The sequence below is a fragment of the Sus scrofa genome, chromosome 18 (assembly GCF_000003025.6).
Source record: "Sus scrofa isolate TJ Tabasco breed Duroc chromosome 18, Sscrofa11.1, whole genome shotgun sequence".
NCBI classification, from domain to species: domain Eukaryota; kingdom Metazoa; phylum Chordata; class Mammalia; order Artiodactyla; family Suidae; genus Sus; species Sus scrofa.
Genome location: NC_010460.4, coordinates 11,581,985 through 11,601,964, shown reverse-complemented (window position 1 = coordinate 11,601,964; position 19,980 = coordinate 11,581,985). Strand labels below are relative to the sequence as shown.

At 41.9% G+C, this 19,980-nt stretch overlaps 1 protein-coding gene and 1 pseudogene across 1 annotated transcript in view; one reads left to right on the top strand and one right to left on the bottom strand.

Annotated features, from left to right (window-relative positions):
- CREB3L2 (cAMP responsive element binding protein 3 like 2) overlaps positions 1-19,980 on the bottom strand; it is a 132,949-nt gene that overhangs the window by 64,168 nt on the left and 48,801 nt on the right. The window lies entirely within an intron of this gene.
- On the top strand, positions 1,285-1,936 carry LOC102166780 (annotated as a pseudogene).

The following is a 19,980-nucleotide window of genomic DNA, read 5'->3' as shown; positions in this document are numbered from 1 at the left end:
GGACATCAAGGAGTTCCCATTGTGGCCCAGTGGAAACGAATCTGACTAGAAACCATGAGGTTTCGGGGTTCGATCCTGGTCTCGCTACTGGGCTAAGGATCTGGCGTTGCCATGAGCTGTGGTGTAAGTCACAGATGAGGCTCATATCCTGCATTGCTGTGGCTATGGTGTAGGGCAGCAGCTGTAGCTCCGATTGGACCCCTAGCCTGGGAACCTCCATATGCCACAGGTGCAGCCCTAAAAAGAAAAAAAAAAAAAAAAGACATCAAAATCATAACATGTGTGGAAAGGAAGTAAGAATATCTAGATTTTTTTTTTTTTTTTAGAATGCGTTTGAGCCTATATGACCATCATTAAAACTAGTGGATATAGGCAGGGATTGACAGACTTGAAAAATAGAGCAACTATAAATCAAAACCAAACAATACATTCACAAAAACTGAAAATAAGAGGATACAAGAATAAAATAGAAAGAAATAATCCAACCAAAAAAAAAAAAGGAGAAACAGAATTAATCAGAAAACAAGCCCTTAAAATGGCAATAAATACACACATCAATAATTATCTTAAATGTCAATGGACTGAATGCTCCCATCAAAAGACACAGAGTGGCACACTGGACAAAAAAAAAAAGAGCCTACATACAATATGTTGCCCACAAGAGACTCACCTTATGGCAAAGGACACATATATATTGAAAGTGAAGGGATGGAAAAAGATATTTCATGCAAATGGATAAGACAGGAAAGCAGGAGTTGCAATACTCACATGAGACAAACAGACTTTAAAAACAAAGGCCATAAAGAAAGCAAAGAAGGACACCACTTAATGATAAAAGGATATTCGAGAAGACACTATTACACTTGTTAATATATATGCCCTTAATATAAGAGCACCCAAATACATACAACTGACACTAACAGACATAAAAAAGATAAACGGATGGGAAACCAATAATAGTAGCAGATTTTAACACCACACTAACATCAGTGGAGAGATCCTCTAGAAAACCAATAAGGTATTAAGAGATATTAAATGATACAATAGAAAAAGTTAGGCTTAATTGACATTTTTAGGATATTACATACAAAAAAATCAGAATATACATTCTTTTCAAGTGCACATGGAACATTCTCAAGGACTGACCACATACTGGGGCACAAAACAAACCTCAACAAATTCAAGAGTATAGAAATTATTTCAGGTATCGTCTCTAACCACATTGGCCTGAAACTAGAAATCAACCACAGGAAAAGAAATAAGGAAAAAAACTGATTACATGGAGATTAAACAACATACTACTAAAAAAACAATGAGTCAACAAGGAAATCAAAAGGGATATTTAAAAAAATACCTCAAGACAAATGATAATGAAAACAACCATTCAAAATCTGTGGGGGTTCTACACAGTGGAGGCCCTTCTGCCTAGGCATCCATTGGAGAGCAGCAGCCATGGCTCTGCACTACCCCATGGCTGTGGGCCTCAACAAGGGCCATAAGGTGACCAAGAATGTGAGCAAGCCAAGGCGCAGCTGTTGGCGCCACTACTGCAGGTGCCTCATCAAGCACACCAAGTTCATGTGGGACATGTTCTGTGGAGGTGTGCAGCTTCACACCTTAGAAGCAGCAGGCCATGGAGCTGCTCAAGGTCTCCAAGGACAAGTGGGCCCCCAAGTTCATCCAGAAAAGGGTAGGGACATACATCTGCACCAAGAGGAAGAGAGAGGAGCTGAGCAACGTTCTGGCAGCCATGAGGAAAGCAGCAGCCATTCTTGGACTGAGTCCCCTCCCCTAGGTGTATAATAAACCCTTTTCAGAAAAACAAAACAAAACAAAACAATAAAATCTATAGGATGCTGCAAAAGCAGTTCTCAGAGAGAAGTTCATAGCAATACAGGCCTTCGTCAAAAAAGAAGAAAAATCTCAAATCAACAACCTAAACTACTACCTAAAAGAATTGGAAAAAGAACAAACAAAAACTAAAGTCAGCAGAAGGAAGGAAACCATAAAGATCAGAAAAGAAATCAATAAAATAGAGATTCAAAAAAAAATAGAAAAAAAATCAATAAACAAAATTGACAAACCTCTAGCCAGACTCATCAAGAAGGGGAGAGAATGAACTCAAATAAACAAAATAAGAAATGATACTGTAGAAATACAAAAAAAAAAAAAAATAAGAGAACACTATGAACAATTATATGCCAACAAATTTGACAACCTAGAAGAAATGGATATAGAGATATACAGCCCACCAAAACTGAGTCAAGAAGAAATAGATCAATTTATCAAACTGATCACTAGAAATAAAATTGAATGTGTAGTAAAAACACTCCCTAAAAAAAAAAAAAAAAAAAAAAAAATGTCCAGAACCAGATGGCTCCACAGGTGAGTTTTACCAAACATACAAAGAACTTATACTCATACTTAAACTTTTCTAAAAGGTTGAAGAAGGCACTTCCAAAAACATTCTATGAAGCCACCATCATCCTAATACTAAAATTAAAGATACTACCAAAAAAAGAAAATTATAGGGCAACATCTTTGATGAATATACACACAAAAATTCTCAAAAAAATTTAGCCAACTGAATCCAAAAACACGTAAAAAAAGATCATACACCATCCCCAAGTGGGATTCATCCCAAGTTCACAAGGATGGTTCAACATATGCAAATCAATCAATGCATATGCCACATTAACAAAAGAAAATTCTAAAATCCCAGGATCATCTCAATAGATGCAGAAAAAGCATTTGAAAAAAATCCAACATCCATTCATGATAAAAACTCTTATCAAAGTGGGTATCGAAGGAACATACCTTAACATAATAAAAGCCATTTATGACAAACCCACAGCAAATATAACACTCAATGGAGAAAAGCTGAAAGCCTTCCTGCTCAAATCTGGAACAACACAAGGATGCCCACTCTCAACACTTTTATTCAACATAGTATTGGAAGTGCTGGCCATAGCAATCAGACAAACAAAAGAAATGAAAGGTATCAAATTGGAAGCGAAGAGGTAGAACTGTCACTCTCTGAAGATGACATGATACGATATACAGAAAACCCTAACAAGTCCACACAAAAATTACTTGAACTGATCAACATATTCAGCAAAGTAGCAGAATACAAGATTAACATTCAGAAATCAGTTGCATTTCTGTATTTTTACGATGAAATACTAGAAATACTAGAAATACTAGAAATACTAGAAAAGGAATATAAAGAAATGGAAATATATCCTATGACCCTGGATTGGAATAATTAATACAATCCCAATCAAATTACCCATGACATTTTTAACAAAATGAGAACAGATAATCCAAAAACTTATACAGAACCATAAAAAAATCAGAATTGCTGAAGCAATACCAAGGAAAACAAACAAATAACAACAACAAAGCAGGAGGCATAACTCTCCCGGACTTCAGACAATACTACAAAGCTACAGTAATCAAGACAGTGTGGTGCTGGTACAAAAACAGACAATATGGACCAATAGAACAGAAAAGAGAACCCAGAAATAAACCCAAACACCTATGGTCAATTTATCTTTGACAAAGGAGGCAAGAATATAAAATGGGAAAAAGTGTCTTTACAAGTGCTGGGAAAACTGGAGAGCTGCATGTAAATCAATGAAACTAGAACACACCCTCACACTACACACAAAAATAAACTCAAAATGTGTTAAAGACTTAAACATAAGACATGATACCATGAAACTCCTAGAAGAGAACACAGGCAAAACATTCTCTGACATCAACTGATTTGTGTGACATCAATCATATAAATGTTTTCTTAGGTCAGTCTCCCAAGGCAAGAGAAATAAAAACAAAAACTAACCAAGGGGACCTAATCAAACTTACAAGCTTTTGCACAGCAAAGGAAACCATAAAAAAACCCAAAAAGACAACCTACGGAATGGGAGAAAATAGTTGCCAATGATGCAACTGACAAGGGCTTAATATCCAAAACATACAAACAACTCAAACAACTCAACAACAACAACAACAACAGCAAAACCCCAAACAACCCAAACAAAAAATGGGCAGAAGAACTAATTAGACATTTCTCCAAAGAAGACATATGGATGGCTAGTAGGCTCATGAAAAGATGATCAACATCAGTAATTACTAGAGAAATGCAAATCAAAACTGCAATGAGGTACCACCTGACACCAGTCAGGATGGCCATCATTAATAAATCTACAAATCACAAATGCTGAAGGTGGGGAGTAGGGGGAGAAAAGGGAACTCTCCTACACTCTTGGTGGGAATGTAAATTCGTACAACCACTACGGAAAACACTGCGGAGGTGCCCCAGAAAACTAAATATAAAACTACTGTTAAGACCCAGCAATCACACTCCCGGGCATCTATCTGGGCAAAATTTTCATTGAAAAAGATATATGCACCCTTTGTTCATTGCAGCACTATTCACAATAGCCAAGACATGGAAACAACCTAAATGTCCACTGACTGATGAACAGATTAAGAAAATGTGGTACATATACGCATGGAATACTACTCAGTAATAAAAAAGAACAAAATAATGCCATTTGCAGCAAAATGGATGGAACTAGAGACTCTCATACTAAGCAAAGTAAGAAGGGAGAAAGACAAAAACCATATGTTGTCACTTATGTCTGGAATGTGGCACCAGTGAACCTATCTACAGGAAAAAAAAAAAAAAAAAGCCACTCATGGAAAAGAGACTCGTGCTTGCCAAAGGGGAGAGGGAGGGTGTAGGACGGTCAGGAAATTTGAGGTTAGTAGATGCAAACTATTGCATTTGGAGTGGATTAGCAATGAGATCCTGCTGTATAGCCCAGGGAACTATATCTAGTCACTTGTGATGGAACATGATGGAGGATAATGTGAGAAAAAGAATATATATATATAAAGAATATAAATATATATATATATACATAATGCATATATATATATATATACATAATGCATATACAACAGAAACTGACAGAACCTTGTAAATCAACTATAATAAAAAAGCGTTTTTGAAAAGCTGTTTTAAAAAAACCCTATCAAAATTAAAATGGAATGTTGGCATTCCCTACTTGTACACTAGCTCCTCCCACGGCTCCTCCCAGACTATCCTTACCTTTTTCTCTCTAGCCATCAGGATGCTACCACGACAAAACAAATCTATTTATTTACAGTCATCCTGGACAGCTTGAACTGATCTTTCACTTCCCTGACCAGTAACAGCCTTTCAAATAAGTATTTCTTAATTTGATGTTCTTTTACGTTCTTTCATTCCCCACTTAAATCTTTCATCATTGAGCCTTCTAAACTCTGTGCCCCAGATGTAAACATTTTTTACCCACTCCCTCTGAGCCCAGCACAGATCACAGATTGTCTGTGCTCACCAGTTTTCTCACTTTCATCTATTTTCATTCTACAATATCCCAGCCAAATAGTAAACAAACCTGAATTAGAGCCTAGGCCTCCCAATAATTATAAACAAATGGTATCCAATGTTGAAAATGTATATCCAAACTTATATATCAGACAAATTCAGAGAAGCTGTCGACCTAACATACATTACCAACTTTATAAAAAGTTACCCTAGCTCTGAAGCATTCACACTTGTGTTTGCAGGTCATTAACTAGTTGTCAATGTTGCTTACAAGGAAAGACTGGTTTTTGGTCTGGGTCACCTCCTGCTACTAAGAATTGCCCCAAAAACCAGGGACATGGAGGTGTGATGAAGGGGAGCAAAGCAGGAGTAAAATGAAGGATTCATAATTCTTGAACTGAAATAACTGGCTGCATAAAGCTATGAAGCTTCTTTCTTATACTGCTCACCATGGAGGCTGACTCAGCCGTGAGCAGCTACTGTGAGCAAGGCCTGGGCTGGGCATCTTACAAAAACAGGATTGTCCTAAACTGTGGTGTGAATTATCTGAAGTATGTCCTGTAATGCCCCTAAGGGAGGGTGGGGGGCAACAGGCATCTTTTGTGCTGGATCCAAGTAAGGTCTGGAGTGCCAGCCCTGCACCCCACTGGGTGCCACCCCACTCTTCTGCATTCTGTCTCCTAGTCTGTAAAAGTGTGTGTGTGTGTGTGTGTGTGTGTGTGTGTGTGTGTGTGTGTGTGTGTGTGTGTGTGTGTGTTGGATGGTGGGGAGGAAGTGATGGAGTAGACTTTGGACTTGGTCAGTAATTTCTCGCCTTTTTTTTTTTTGGATGTGTGGAAACTTTGGGGACTCTTATGAAAGCTTCCCGCTGGAAAATCGCCCACAGACACTACACACCAAGCACAGGATTCCTGGGTGCCCATCCGCCGCCGCCCTCCCCCTCCCCCTCCCCCCGCAGCCTGTCCAGGGACAGAAGACGACTCCACGGATCCCTGAGCGAACACGAAGTAACAGCACACACAGTGCGATGGGTCACTGCTGACAACCTACTCCGCTCTGCTACACTATAATTTTCCAAAATGTCGCAGGCGATATTAAAATGGAAAGCCTAGGGAAAGGAGGAAGGAAAACGCCCTCTTTCTGCTTCGGGTTTGTTTAGCTTTGCCCCCATTACCCTGCCCAGGGTCGGGGAGGCGGGCCGGGTGCAGGTTCCAAAAGCAGAACGTGGCCGCTCCCTGCGAGAGGCCCTGGTCCTGGGGCTGCTGGGGCACTGCCGCCTGCGCCCCACAAAGATCGTATTCTTCAGGTGGCCGCCCGGAAACCTGCCCTCGCTGCTGGCTTCTGGCCAGAGGTTTCATCTCAGGCAGGGGAAGGAGGGGGAAAACATCACTGCTAGGAGCCTTGCCCAGAGCACAAAGTGCTCCAAAGACGGCAGTCACGGATGTGGGGGACGCGGTGGGGGCAAGCCTGACAACCCCAAAGACACGCAGAGAAATTCTGGGAGCACGCCTCAAATTCACTTGAGACGCCAAGGTTTCCTTCCAGTAAAACAGAGCTCGCCAGTAACGTGAAGAGGGGGAGGAGGTACCCTCCCCCCTCCACTCTCAGAGGCTCACTTTCAAGGAGCCCCACCTCAGACCAGAGGGGGTTCTTGCCCTGCCTAGTGCCCAGATCACACACCACACAGCAAAGGGCCAGATGACCACCTGGAGAAGAAAAGGCAACTCTGTCATTCACGAGGAAAAAAAAAAAAAAAAAAAAGCTCACAAGTCAAACCCTTTTACAGTGAAATTTCAAGGGGACCCATTTTTTATGGCCAAAATTTAGGTACATTATGCATTTCTCAAAATTAAAAAAAAGCGGGGGGTGAGCTGAGCCTTGGAACTCCATTACACAAGAGGTTTGGGAGTTTGAGGGTTTTTTGTTTCTTTGCTGAAGTGATGTTGGCTTTCCTGAAATTTCACAAGCAGTGGCAAAAGTTGTTTTTTAGAGTCCGATTCCAAAACGTGTATGTATATGTTAGTTTGTAACATCATGATGAGCCTTTCTTTGTAAAAGAAATAGGTCAAATAGGTCAAGCAAATCATAAAGGCACTGGGCATGCTTACTTAAAGGAACCCAGCTCGAAGTCCATTGGTACCATGTATTCTTTTTTCTTTTTTTTGTCTTTTTAGGGCCGCACCGGTGGCACAAGGAGGTTCCCAGGCTAGGGGTTGAATCGGAGCTGTAGCTGCTGGCCTACATGTCTGTGCCATGTCTGTGACCTACACCACAGCTCATGGCAATACTGGATCCTTAACCCACTCAGCAGAGCCAGGGATCAAACCTCCATCCTCATGGATTCGAGTCAGATTCATTTCCGCTGAGCCACGACGGGAACTCCATATTCTTTTTTTTTTTTTTTGTAAAAAGAGTTGCCCCTAATTTATTTATTATATAAATAGGAAGTTTTACATATGCTATTTGCCTCAAGGGACATGCACCAATACTAATTAAACTACATTGTTCTTCATCATAAAACAGGTCATGATGCGCTTTCTCCAAAGGCAGTCCAATCCTGAATGGTCTACCGCAGTTCTTCTTAGCTTACTATTTGATGTAAAAACTCATTGTTTCATTTTATACAAACAAATCAGTTAATGGGGTTAAGAGAAAAACACCCATGGGTAGTTCCTGCTGACAAAGGAGAGCCAAGAGATTCAGAGTCAATTGGCACAAAAAACTCAATCTGCCTACTTCTTGGTTTACATATATACATATATATATATATAGAGAGAGAGAGAGCTGTAAATACCACCAAAAGGCACTTCTTAGTTCTTTCTGAGCCCAAACTAGCCTTTGCCTGGTAGAAAGCTTCTCCTTCTATGGTTCAACAGTACTTAGATGTTGTTTCCAGGCCCCATAGGAATAGAAATGTCGAGAAAATATAATGATAGTAATAATAATAATATCTTATATGTTCCACACTTAGTGGTTTATATATGACAAAACACTTCCACATCATTGCTGTATCTGATCTGGTCAAGAACAAGGACTATCCAGAGCATAGACATGGAGACTGTAGAGCCAGGTGGAGAAGGGCAGGATTCTTGGTTTCTGGCTCCCATGTGTTTTCAGCATAGCCTGCTGCCTCCCCATCACTAAACAGAGAACTCAGCCACCAGATTCTGACTGGCAGGTGCTTCTTGAACTGCAATGTGGGTCTGAGCCCAGGGCCGTCTCCTTGCATGATAGGAGGAAATCCTGAGGAGCCTTTCAGAGCAGGCAGAACCATTCCAGAAATAAACTATAGTCCATATCAGAAGGAGCAGTCCTCTTCCATTTGTTTTGAGAAACTCAAATTGTCCCCTCCGAGTCCTTCTCTTCCTCTGCCAAACAGACAGCTAAATCCTCTCAAAAAACAAAAGCCCTCCAAAATCACGACCAAGGCAGCCATTCAAGGCTGAGGCGGTAGAGACTCTGCCATTCTGTCCTCTCCATCCTCAGTGGGAGAACTACAGACACCTGGGCTGTTGAGAGGCAGCCTCCTGGGGACCAACTCCTCCCTCCCACCTTCTCCACTTCGATCCCTAAATCCAGATTCTACCTCCACACTCTGAATGGGAGTGCTGGTAACCCGGCAGGGTTTTCTGCCTGATGCATCCTACATGCCAAGGCCAACGAAACATTGCTTTCAACCTTCCCATACTTAAAACTCTCCAAATGACTCAGAGTCCAAACTCCCCACAGTCAGAGTTAAAATAGATTTAAGTTTCTTATTCACTCTTTCCCAGCTAAAGTCCCTGAAGAGTTTCTTCCTAGTTAATCTTTTGCTCTTTTTAAAAAAGTTTAAATTTATGTAAGTATGTTTAACTTACAATGTTGTATTAGTTTCAAGTGTACAGCAAAGTGAATAATAAGTCATACCATACAGATATATCTTTTATCTCATATAGGTTATTATTAACTATTGAGTAGATTTTCCTTTGCTATACAATAGGTTCCCATTAATCATCTATTTTATAACAGTGTGTATGTGTTATTCCCACCTTCCCAATTCTCCCCCCCTCAATGGTTTCACCTGTGGTAACCACAAGATTGGTTTTGAAATCTGTGAGTTTGTTCCTGTTTTATAAATAAGTTCTTTTGTAACATTTTTTTTATTAGGTTCCACATCACTGAAAAGTTTACAAACAATAAATACTAGAGAGGCTATAGAAAAAAGGGGACCCTCCAAACTGTTCATGGGAATATAAATTGGTACAAATGCTATAGAGATTCCTTAAAAAGCTAAAAATAGAACTGCCATATGATTCAGCAATCCCATTCCTGGGCATCTATCCAGAGAAAACGGTAATTCAAAAAGATACATGCACCCAAATGTTCATTGCAGCATTATTTACAGTAGCTAAGACATGGGAGCAACCTAAATGTCCATCAACAGAGGAATGGATAAAGAAGATGTGGTACGTATATACAATGGAATATTATTCAGCCATAAAAAAGAATGCCATTTGCAGCAACATGGATGGACCTAGAGATTATCATACTAAGTGAAGTCAATCAGACAAAGACAAACATCATGTGTTGTTTTGTTCTTTGATGATATTGCATGTGTTCTTTGCCTTCAATTTGCAGGTTTCAACCCTTTTATGTTATTATATGAGCAAATTCAGAGGCTGTTTTGGTTAGGTTTTTCTAACTGGGTCTCCTGCCCCCTCTTACAAACATAACCTTCTCTTCTCAGGTTCCTTCCACCCTCCTAAACCAAAAACAACTCCATTTTCCCTCCAGCACACCTCATCCTTCAGGGAAGGCCCAAGCTAAGAACTGCATTGTTTGTACCCTCCTGGGTCTTATCCTTAAATAGCTAAAATCTGGTGTTTTGCCATTCCAGAAGAAACTTCCAATTATGATAACAGACTCCAAAGCAAAGACTGATGAAGCATGAAGAAACACTGGAAATCATGCATCTACCTGGTCATTCTAATTCGAGAAAACTGAGGTCCAGGATGTTTCATGAAATCAAAGAGTTGAAGGTTGACCTCTTCCTACTCTAGATTTTGTAATAAGAAAGATGGCAACCAACCACTAAGGATCACCAAACGGATAACGGAAGAGGGTCCCACAGACGTCCTGCAAAGAATTCTCTGAATAGGAGGTATGTTTTGTAATAAGAGAATCCTGTCTCTAAGTCAGCATCCAATGCCAAAGATGTCAAGAATGAAAAATTAAAGGAGCCCACAAAGTTTTTACAAAAAAAAAAAAAAAGGCATACTCCCTCGAAAGCTATCCTTTCTTTGTGAGCCAGAGATGTTGTAAGACTCACTGAGCTAACCTCAACATTAGAGTGCACACAGGGGAAAAGGGAAAGTGCTTCAGAAGTATAAGGTATTATCTGCCTTGTTTTGGAAATGCATAGGGATGACTCGCTGCCAGGAAGTACCCCGTCACCCCCAGATAAAAGCAAGAAAAAAATCCAGAAGTTGCCAAACTGGGAGACTGAGGTAGGTTCTGGCTTAAAGCCACTTAGATTCTCGCTCTGTCGGATCTCACGCACATGCTCTCCCTTCCTGGAATGCTGGCCTGCTGAAACACACCAGGCAATCTTAACCATCTGAAGGAGTGTTCTATGCACTGGAGTCATGAGTCAGAAGGTACATATTCTAGATCAGCTCTGTAATTATCAGTGATAACCTTGGACAAATCCCTCGTGATTTCTACTCCACCTGAAATGAGGATGAATACAATCTCCCTTTCAAAACTGCTATGAAGATAAAATGAACCCATAGATAGTCTGATCCAGGTATAATATGGTACCATAGCAAGTGAAAATTGGCTGAGAACCATTAGGGGGTTATGAACAGGAAAGCTACTTCACGGTCATTGTCATAGTTGCTTCTTCCCACCATCTGACTAGCCAATTAGCAGTGGCCAATGGTGGCAGCATGGCACCTACTTGCTGTCTGGTCGTGCATGCTCCTTCCTCTTACAAAACTCAACAGCTGAGGTATGAACCCCTTTTTACCTCCAAATGCTACTAGAATCCAGGAGCTCAAAAGCCTGGTCAGGACAGGACATCTAGGGACAATAGGGAGTGAAAGATCACCAGTTAGCCCTCTGTTACCCATACTGCCTGCTCCATACTGAGCTATTACCTCCAGTCCCATTACTGGAGAGAGACTGGAAAGGCAAACTCCATTATTGAAGAAAAAAAAAAAAAAAAACAGTTAACAGGAATTCCCATTGTGGTGCATCAGTAACGAACCCAAACTAGCATCCAGGAGGATTTGAGTTCAATCCCTGGCCTCACGCACTGAGTTAAAGATCCGGCATTGCCATGAGCTGTGGTGTAGGTCGCAGATGCGGCTCGGATCCCACATTGCTGTGGCTGTGGTGTAGGCCGGCGGGCAGCTGCAGTTCCGATTAGACCCCTAGCCTGGGAACTTCCATATGCCATGGGTGAGGTCCTAAAAGAAAAACTAAATAAAAAAATTTTTTAAAGACATTAAGAGATGCTAAACCATCTGCCCTTCTCCCCAAAAAGAAGCAATGATGTTTCTTTATCTTCTTAGAACAGTTTCCTTCACTAACAACAGTTCAATAAATGTTAACTGCTTTGCTGAAACTGGGACAAATTATCATGCATTTCTCTGATCTATCAGCCTATTAGCTCTAGACAAGATTATGAGGCTCGTGAAACAGCATTTATTGGTAGTAATCAATTGGTAGTCTGCCTGTTTGCTTACCCAGGGGCTCAAAGCTCAGTTCATCCTTCATAACTGATACATCTTCCTTTCCCCCTTTTTGAAAACTGGGCCCCTTCCTCCAGTTTTTATCCCTTAACTCCTACCTCTCACCTTCCCTGCAATTCCTCATAGACCATCAACAACACTTTGATCACATCCATATGTTTCTCCAGTGCCCTTTCTTCATTTTAACCAGCCATTATCATTTTTTTGGTAAACCTCTCACTCAAACACTTATAAGAGAATGGGTCACAGCCACACTGGATTACCAAGTTCCTTCTTTGGTGGTACTAGTGACCAAAAAAGGCTCAAAAAACCCAAAGTAAGCCAATAAGAAGAATGAGATCATCATCCAGTGGGCAACAGAGTCCATGACAGAGCACCAGCAGAAAAGGAGAAAATAGAGAAACGCGGTTGTGAGAAAATGTCCTGGGAATTCCCACTGCGGCTCAGTAGGTGAAGGACCTCACTTTGTCTCTGTGAGGACACAGGTTCAATCCCTGGCTTCGCGCAAAGGGTTAAGGATCGGGCCTTACTGCAAGCTGCAGCTTAGGTCCCAGATATGACTCGGATCTGGTATTGTTGTGGCTGTGGCGTAGGCCAGCAGCTGCAGCTCCAATGCAACCTCTGGCCTGGGAACTTCCACGTGCTGCAGATGCAGCCCTAAAGAGAAAGTAAAAGAAATGTCCTAGGCATGCTCAAAGATTCTTGACCACGATCTAAGCAGCAGTAGCCAAATCTTTCCCAGCAGACAGGTATTTTCAGGTTCTCAAGTCTTGCTCCAGAATTAGAGTCCAGGTGCTCCAAAGGTATCCCTCTTAAGTAAGCGCCTTTGCCACCCCCCTGTCAACGAGGGACCATCGCTTCCTCTCTATTTGACCTTGAAAGAGTCGTAGAATATCTCAAGAAGGTGGAAAAAAGGAGGCCAGAATATGCTCTTTCTAAGAAACCCCATAAATGGAATCTAGTGATTTCAGAGTTGTTATGAGAATAAGCAAACCAAAGATCTTCTGCAGTCCCTTGGGAAAACACGTGCAAACACCACATGTTAAAACTTGTTACCAAATAACTGAATACTTTTCTCTCACAGAAAATATAGAACAATGCTTCTCTTAGTGGATAACTATTGACTGCATCATCAATAGGGATTGAGCTGGTCACAAAAGATTCTTCCCTGTTGCCCATGAAGCTAATGGTCTCAGAAATGATGTAAGGTTTGAATGGAACAAGGATGCAATGCGTGGGTGAGGGTGGGGGAATATTTTAGAAGGAAAGTCAGCAAAGCGTCATTAATAAATAATAGAAGAAGTCAAAAGGGTAGCTGCTCTATTTGTAATAGAAAGGACGCTCTATTTGGAATCAAAAAGCTTGAGTTTAGATCCAGCTGTCACAACCTGGTTCTGTGACCTCAGGTGAGTCATTCAAGCTCCCCGGGTCTCTGTTCTTAGAATATAAAATAAGAGTAGGATCAGCTGGTCTCCCAGACCCTCTGCAGCTTCGACAGAAATTCTGAGACCAGTTGTGATGTAGGTGGCCTCTGCTTCCAGGCACCTAAGGGAATAAAATAGCCTGAAAACAAATTTTAAGCCTGAGTCAGTGTTCCCTGCAACTCCCTTTCTCTGGCCTTTTCCGAGACGCTTTTGGCAAGGAATTAGTTCCCCTGAGGATGGCTGAGTTAACAGCTGGACAGTATTGGCTGATTTCTGCCTTTGAACAGCTGGTCTCTGAGACAAACAACCAGACAGGCTTTTGTCAGAAAAAAAATGACTCAACTTTTACAAGCCAAGGATAGAATGAGAAAAACAGACTTTAAAAGTTCTGCTTTCTCCTGACCCACATCCCTTTACATGGACTAGTATCCTTCGAACCTTAGCTTTGTTGACCCTACATGAGAAACAGAGGAAACAAAGAGGCCTAAACAATTTCTAGGAAGCGCCAGAAAAAAATTCTTGGCCATAATTTCTTGTTTTCTTCTCCATTCTTTTTCAGAAACCAAAAGTTCTGAGGTGGCTAGAGGTTCACAACCAGACCATGTTGGAATGAATCTGGGGTAAAAGATTCTTCATTGACTGGGATTGTTCTGAACATCACAGCTCCCTTAAGCACTAAAGGCTAGTCATGATGCCAACCAAAAAGGCTACCATGTCATTCTTTTTTTAATACATGCTTCTAAAAAAAATTAAATATAGTCAATTTATAATGTTGTGCCAACTTCTGCTGTACAGCAAAGTGACTCAGTCATACATATATACACATTCCTTTTCTTTCTAAATATTATTTTCCATCATGGCCTATCCCAGGAGACTGGATATAGTTCCCTGTGCTGTACAGTAGGACCTTGTTACGTACCCATTCTAAATGTAATCGTTGGCTTCTACCAACCCCAAACTCCCAGGGCATCCCACTCCCTCTGCCCTCCCCCTTGGCAAACACAGGTCTGTTCTCTGTGTGTGAGTCTGTTCTATTTTGCAGATAGGTTCATCTGTGCCATATTTTTAATTCCACAAAGAAGCGAAAACATAGCTACCATGTATCTCTGAAAGTACAAGCTGACTTTCAGTACGGAGACTAGCAGGGATCATGAGTCATCATTACACTGATTCAGGTTCTTTCTGCGGATCTGTTTTCATTATTCTAAAAAGTTCTCTTGATAACCATCTGGGTCATTGAATTGTCTTCCTTTCACTGCCCAAAGACCCACCAATACCTGACTGCCCCTTTCTCCATGAATCTTAATACTCTCAACGTTTGCAAAGCTCAGGTTTCTGATTGGTTAAACCTCTAACTAACTTTTAAAGTCTAGGCTTGTAATAAACTGATCTTTTCCTCGCCTTTGTTTAAACAGATTTCTGCCACCAGCAAAATCTGGGAAGGGAAAAGGAAAGACAAATAGCAACTCACAGAGCTGTACACAGTCTGTGTGTAGGACGAAGGTGCAGCTGGACCACCTCGCTGACTTGTAATGTCTGTAACGTGCAGTAAAATTAGTAAATTGTGCCAGTGCTAATATTCCAGTCTCAACAAAGTGGTTTGTTTATTAGGGCTTCTAGCTCACAAAAGAGGTATTTAAAAACTCTACACGTAGCCTTGGGAACAGACTAGGGGAAAAGTAAACATAAAGCACGAGCTCTGCCTTTGCAAGCGGCAAGCACCCCATCGACGACTTCAGAATGAAGAAAAAGAAGAAAGTGCTGGGCGAACACAGCAGCATCCCAGCTACCGAGAAAAATTTACTATTCAAAGGTGGATAACACTGACTTAATGGCTATCATGTATCTGAAACTTAAAATAGCCCAGAGAAGATTCTTTCAATAAATTACAGTATATTTAAGTAATTTGCTATTAAAAAACAGTATTATAGAAAGCCATTTGTTTTTTTAATTAGTCAATGAATTTTATTACATTTATAGTCATACAGTGATCATCGCAACTCGGTTTTATAGCATGTTTCATCCGAAACCCCCAGCCCATCCCCCACCCCCCAATCTGTCTTATTTGGAAACCACAAGCTTTCCAAAGTCTGTGAGTCAGTATCTGTTCTGCAAAGTTCATTATGCCCGTTTTTAGATTCCACATGTACGTGATAGCATTTGCTGTCGGTGTCTCACCGTCTGACTAACTTCACTTAGCATGATAATTTCTAGGTCCATCCAAGTTGCTGCAGATAAAAGCTATTTGTTAATAAATGTTCATAATATACATCAAAGTGAAAATATATTACAAAAACTGAATTCCTAGAGTTCCTGCACCTGTCATGGTGCAGCAGAAATGAATCTGACTAGTGTCCATGAGGACTTGGGTTCGATCCCTGTCCCAGCTCAGTGGGTTAAGGATCTGGCATTGCTGTGAGAGCTGAGGTGTAGGTTGCAGATGCGGCTCGGATCTCAAGTTGCTATGGTTGTGCAGCTGTAGCTCTGATTCGACCCCTAGCCTGGGAACTTTCATATGCCGCACATGCAGCCCAAAAGAAAAAAAAAAAAAAAAAAAAAAAGCCAAAAGAAAAAATCTGAATTTCCCATTTTTCAAATATAGAGAATTGTCTGTAAAGGCTATAATGTATGTATGGATAACTGGCAAAATGTTGATGGTATCTCTGCATAGTGTAACATGTGGTTTTTTGGTTCTTATACTTACTTTCTACAATGAAAGCCTATGAGTTTATAACGGGGGTTGGGAGAAGCATTTATTTTTTAAAAAAGCAGATTCCATTTAATCTAATTAAGTGAGACCTGGTTTAAATAGTCCTCAGGGACAAAGAACAGTGAGGGCAGCTGACTAGAAACAATTTCTGCCTGGAAGACAGATATTCTGCTTTTCATTCCTGATTAAAAAAAAATAATAATAACCCACTGGCAGACACAGGCTTAAAAGACAGACCCTTTGCAGGGCAGTAATACCCTATATTTCCTGACACTTTCCATATTAAATGGATAGAAACCTTCTAATTTTGTCCTTCATGATGCGAGCAATTAGAAAACAGAACAACTGGGCCTTTCTCCAACAAGCAGGCCCCCTACAAGTTGACAGCGTTTGTCATTAAAAACAACTCCCATCAGGAACTCTGGATCCAGGAGAATCATAAACACAGGCAATGAGCTCCTCACCAGGGTGGGCCTTCAAACAGTTCCCAACAATTGCCTAATCAATAACTTTTTCTTTATAAGTCAAAATTTCTATGGAGTTCCCGTTGTGGCTCAGCAGTAATGAGCCCAACTAGTATCCATGAGGATGCAGCTTCGATCCCTGGCCTCACTCAGTGGGTTAAGGATCTGGCATTGCAGTGAGCTAAGGTGTAGGTCACAGACATGACTTGGATCCTGCATTGCTGTGGCTCTGGCGTAGGCTGGCAGCTGCAGCTCTGAATCGGCCCCTAGCCTGGGAACTTCCATATGCCACACTTGTGACCGTAAAAAGAAAAAAAAAAAAAAAAATTCCATCCTGAGCCACAACAATTAAGTTTTTTTTTTCTTCCATATGTACCTGTGGCATATAGAAGTTTCCAGCCTAGAGATCAAATGGGAACTGCAACTGAGGCCTATGCCACGGCCATGGCAACACTGGATTCTTAATCCACCAAGCAGGCCAGGGATCAAACTCGCACCTTCACAGAGACAACTGTCAGGCCCTCAATTGGCTAAGCCACAACGGAAACTCCAAGTTTTATCCTTAGATTAAATTTAGTAGTAATTTCTGTTCTTTCATGACTTGGGGCCACCAGTCATAAACACCAAAAATAACATATTTGATCTTACTCTCCAATCCCTTCCCAAATGATAGTCTGCTGAGTGGAGAGAACAGACAAGTATCAGTGGCTTATTCTCCTGCCCTCTGTAGGAGGCCGAATTCTTAGATGACCCCAGGATTCCTCCTCTCTGGTGGACACACCCTACAACATCTCTCGAGTGTGGCTTGTATGGTCTAGGGGTCTGATGGATGGGGCTCCTGTGAGTGCCAGCTTACACTGCGTGGGAAGGCAATTTTGTAGATGTAAGTAAGGTTCCCAATCAGTTGACTCTGAGTTACTCAAAAGGGAGATTATCCTGAGTGGGTCTCCCTAATCAGGCAAATCCCTTCAAGGGAGGTACAGACATCAGAGAGAGATTCTCCTGTAGGCCTGGAAGAAGCAGGCCACCAAGCATTCTACAGATGCAAGAAACAGAATTCTACCAGCAACCACAAGCTCCGAGGGACCGCAGCCCAGCTGACACCTGACTGCAGTTTGAAGAGTGAGTCCCTGAATGGACAACCCGGCTGAACTGTGCCCAGATTCCCGACCCAAGGAAAGCGAGAGATAATACATGCTACTGTTTTAAACCATGAAGTGTGTGATCATTTGTTTCACGGCAATAGAAAACGAACACACCCACCGACTGGCCATGTGTCTGTACACTCCCTCCGCCACACTCTTTTTCCTCTCCACCCCCTCTGAGGATGTTTACTTGGCAGGAAAAAGAATCCTCTGTGATCCTTGGAGTCAGCCCCAAACCGGGGAGTGGGGCCCACCGGGCGACGACTCCTCTGAGGCACCCCCGCCCCCCCAACCCTGTTTCTTGATGCTTTGGCCCCTCCCTCTGTTCACTCCTTCTGGGAAGTTGGGTTTAGATGGTGGCTGTAACTTAAAGCCTGGCTTCCCAGATCATAGATCTAGGTTTGAATAAACCTCTTTTTCCCTGGCCAAGGCCAAGTTGGTTTTAAGAAATTTTTACAAGAAAACTAAGGGAAGGAAGGAGGAAGAACTTTTGAAATGAAAGTAGACACACGGATGCAGGACACATTTCTTGCTCTAACTAAAGGCTAGTCACAGCCTGGCTTGGCTGCTGTAGCTCCTGGAACGGTCACCTCCACATCTGCTTCCCTCCTCGGCCCTGTCTTTGCAGGAGGTTCACAGCTGTGCCAGTCTCCCTCTGGCCCAACTTGCGTTTGAGTTGGCACCTTACTAGACCCAGAGCCTCCCTCCTGGTTTCTGGCTCCAAAGTTGAAGAAGGAACTTCCCGTCTGACCTCAATGACTCCTCTCCGAGGTCTCATGCCAAGGACCTTATAGGACACCAGTGCTCCACTCTCTGTCCTGGGACCTTTGTGCTCCTGTGTCTTAACTCACTCCCTGTCCCTTTAAATTGTCCCTTCAATTCACCTAAGATATATTACGAATTCATTGTGTGTCAGGCAACTGTGCCGAATTCTAGAGCTTCGGAGATGCTATCGTGTAGCTCCAGGCCTACCGGAAGTGCCTAAGAAGTGCTCGCTAGTCCATTATGCAGGCTGGTACTATGTCATTCCAAGACTCAATTTATGGCCAACCTATTTTTCTTGGCTAGTGCCCAAGTAGCATCTAGCTAGTAGCCAAAGGAGCACCATCGTAGAGACCAAGGCTGACCAAGGCTTACCTGCCGCTTCTCTGTCTCCTACAAGTTTGTAAAGTTGTAAGAAAACAATGTAATGGAGTCAGTGTCTACGTTCCATCTCCCTATGAGCTTTTCACTATTAGACTTGTTACTTGTAGTGACTCACTGCAGGAAACAGAAGAAAAACAGGATACTGATTCACCTTGGCCAACAACAATCAGTAGAGGTAAATATTAACCTCTAGAGGGTCCTGTCCATTAGTCAAATTGCGCCAGGGTCAACACAAGAATTCCCTACTTTGAGTTTTCCCATTGAATCCATAAGCAGGCATATTAGTGTTTTACTGAAAAACAGTCTGGGTTCCCGTCACGCTGCAGTGGAAACGAATCCAACTAGGAACCATGAGGTTTCGGGTTCGATCCCTGGCCTCTCTCAGGGGTTAAGGATTCGGTACTGCCGTGAGCTATGGTGTAGATTGCAGATGAGGCTCGCATCTGGTGTGGCTGTGGCTGTGGCATAGGCCAGCAGCTGCAGTTCCCATTTGACCCCTAGCCTGGGGACCTCCATATGCCACAGGTGTGGCCCTAAAAAGCAAAAAAGAAAGAAAGAAAAACAGTCTGACCATTGCCATCCACGTACCCATCCTAGATTGCAAACTCCTAGAAGGCAGATCAGATGCATTTTGCCGTCTTTGTTCTGTGACCTACCTGACCTATGAGCAACTGGCCATTCAAACGTGTTCTAGCAATGACAGTGAAAACCAGCCTGATCACTGCAATGGCCTGCTGTCAGTTTTGCCACGTTGCCCCAAGCTTACGGCTGGCTATGTAAGAGTCATCAGAGATATCGTGAGATGTTCACACAAAATCGGGAAAAACCTCAAATGAGTTATACATGAAGGCATTCCTCTATCTAATCTAGAGCTCACATCAGGGTCCAGAGATCACTGGTCTTCAGTAATCTCAAAGGCCAAGCCAACAAAAACAAAAGTCTTTCTCTCAGGCAGGTACCAGCTAACAAAGTTCAGAAAA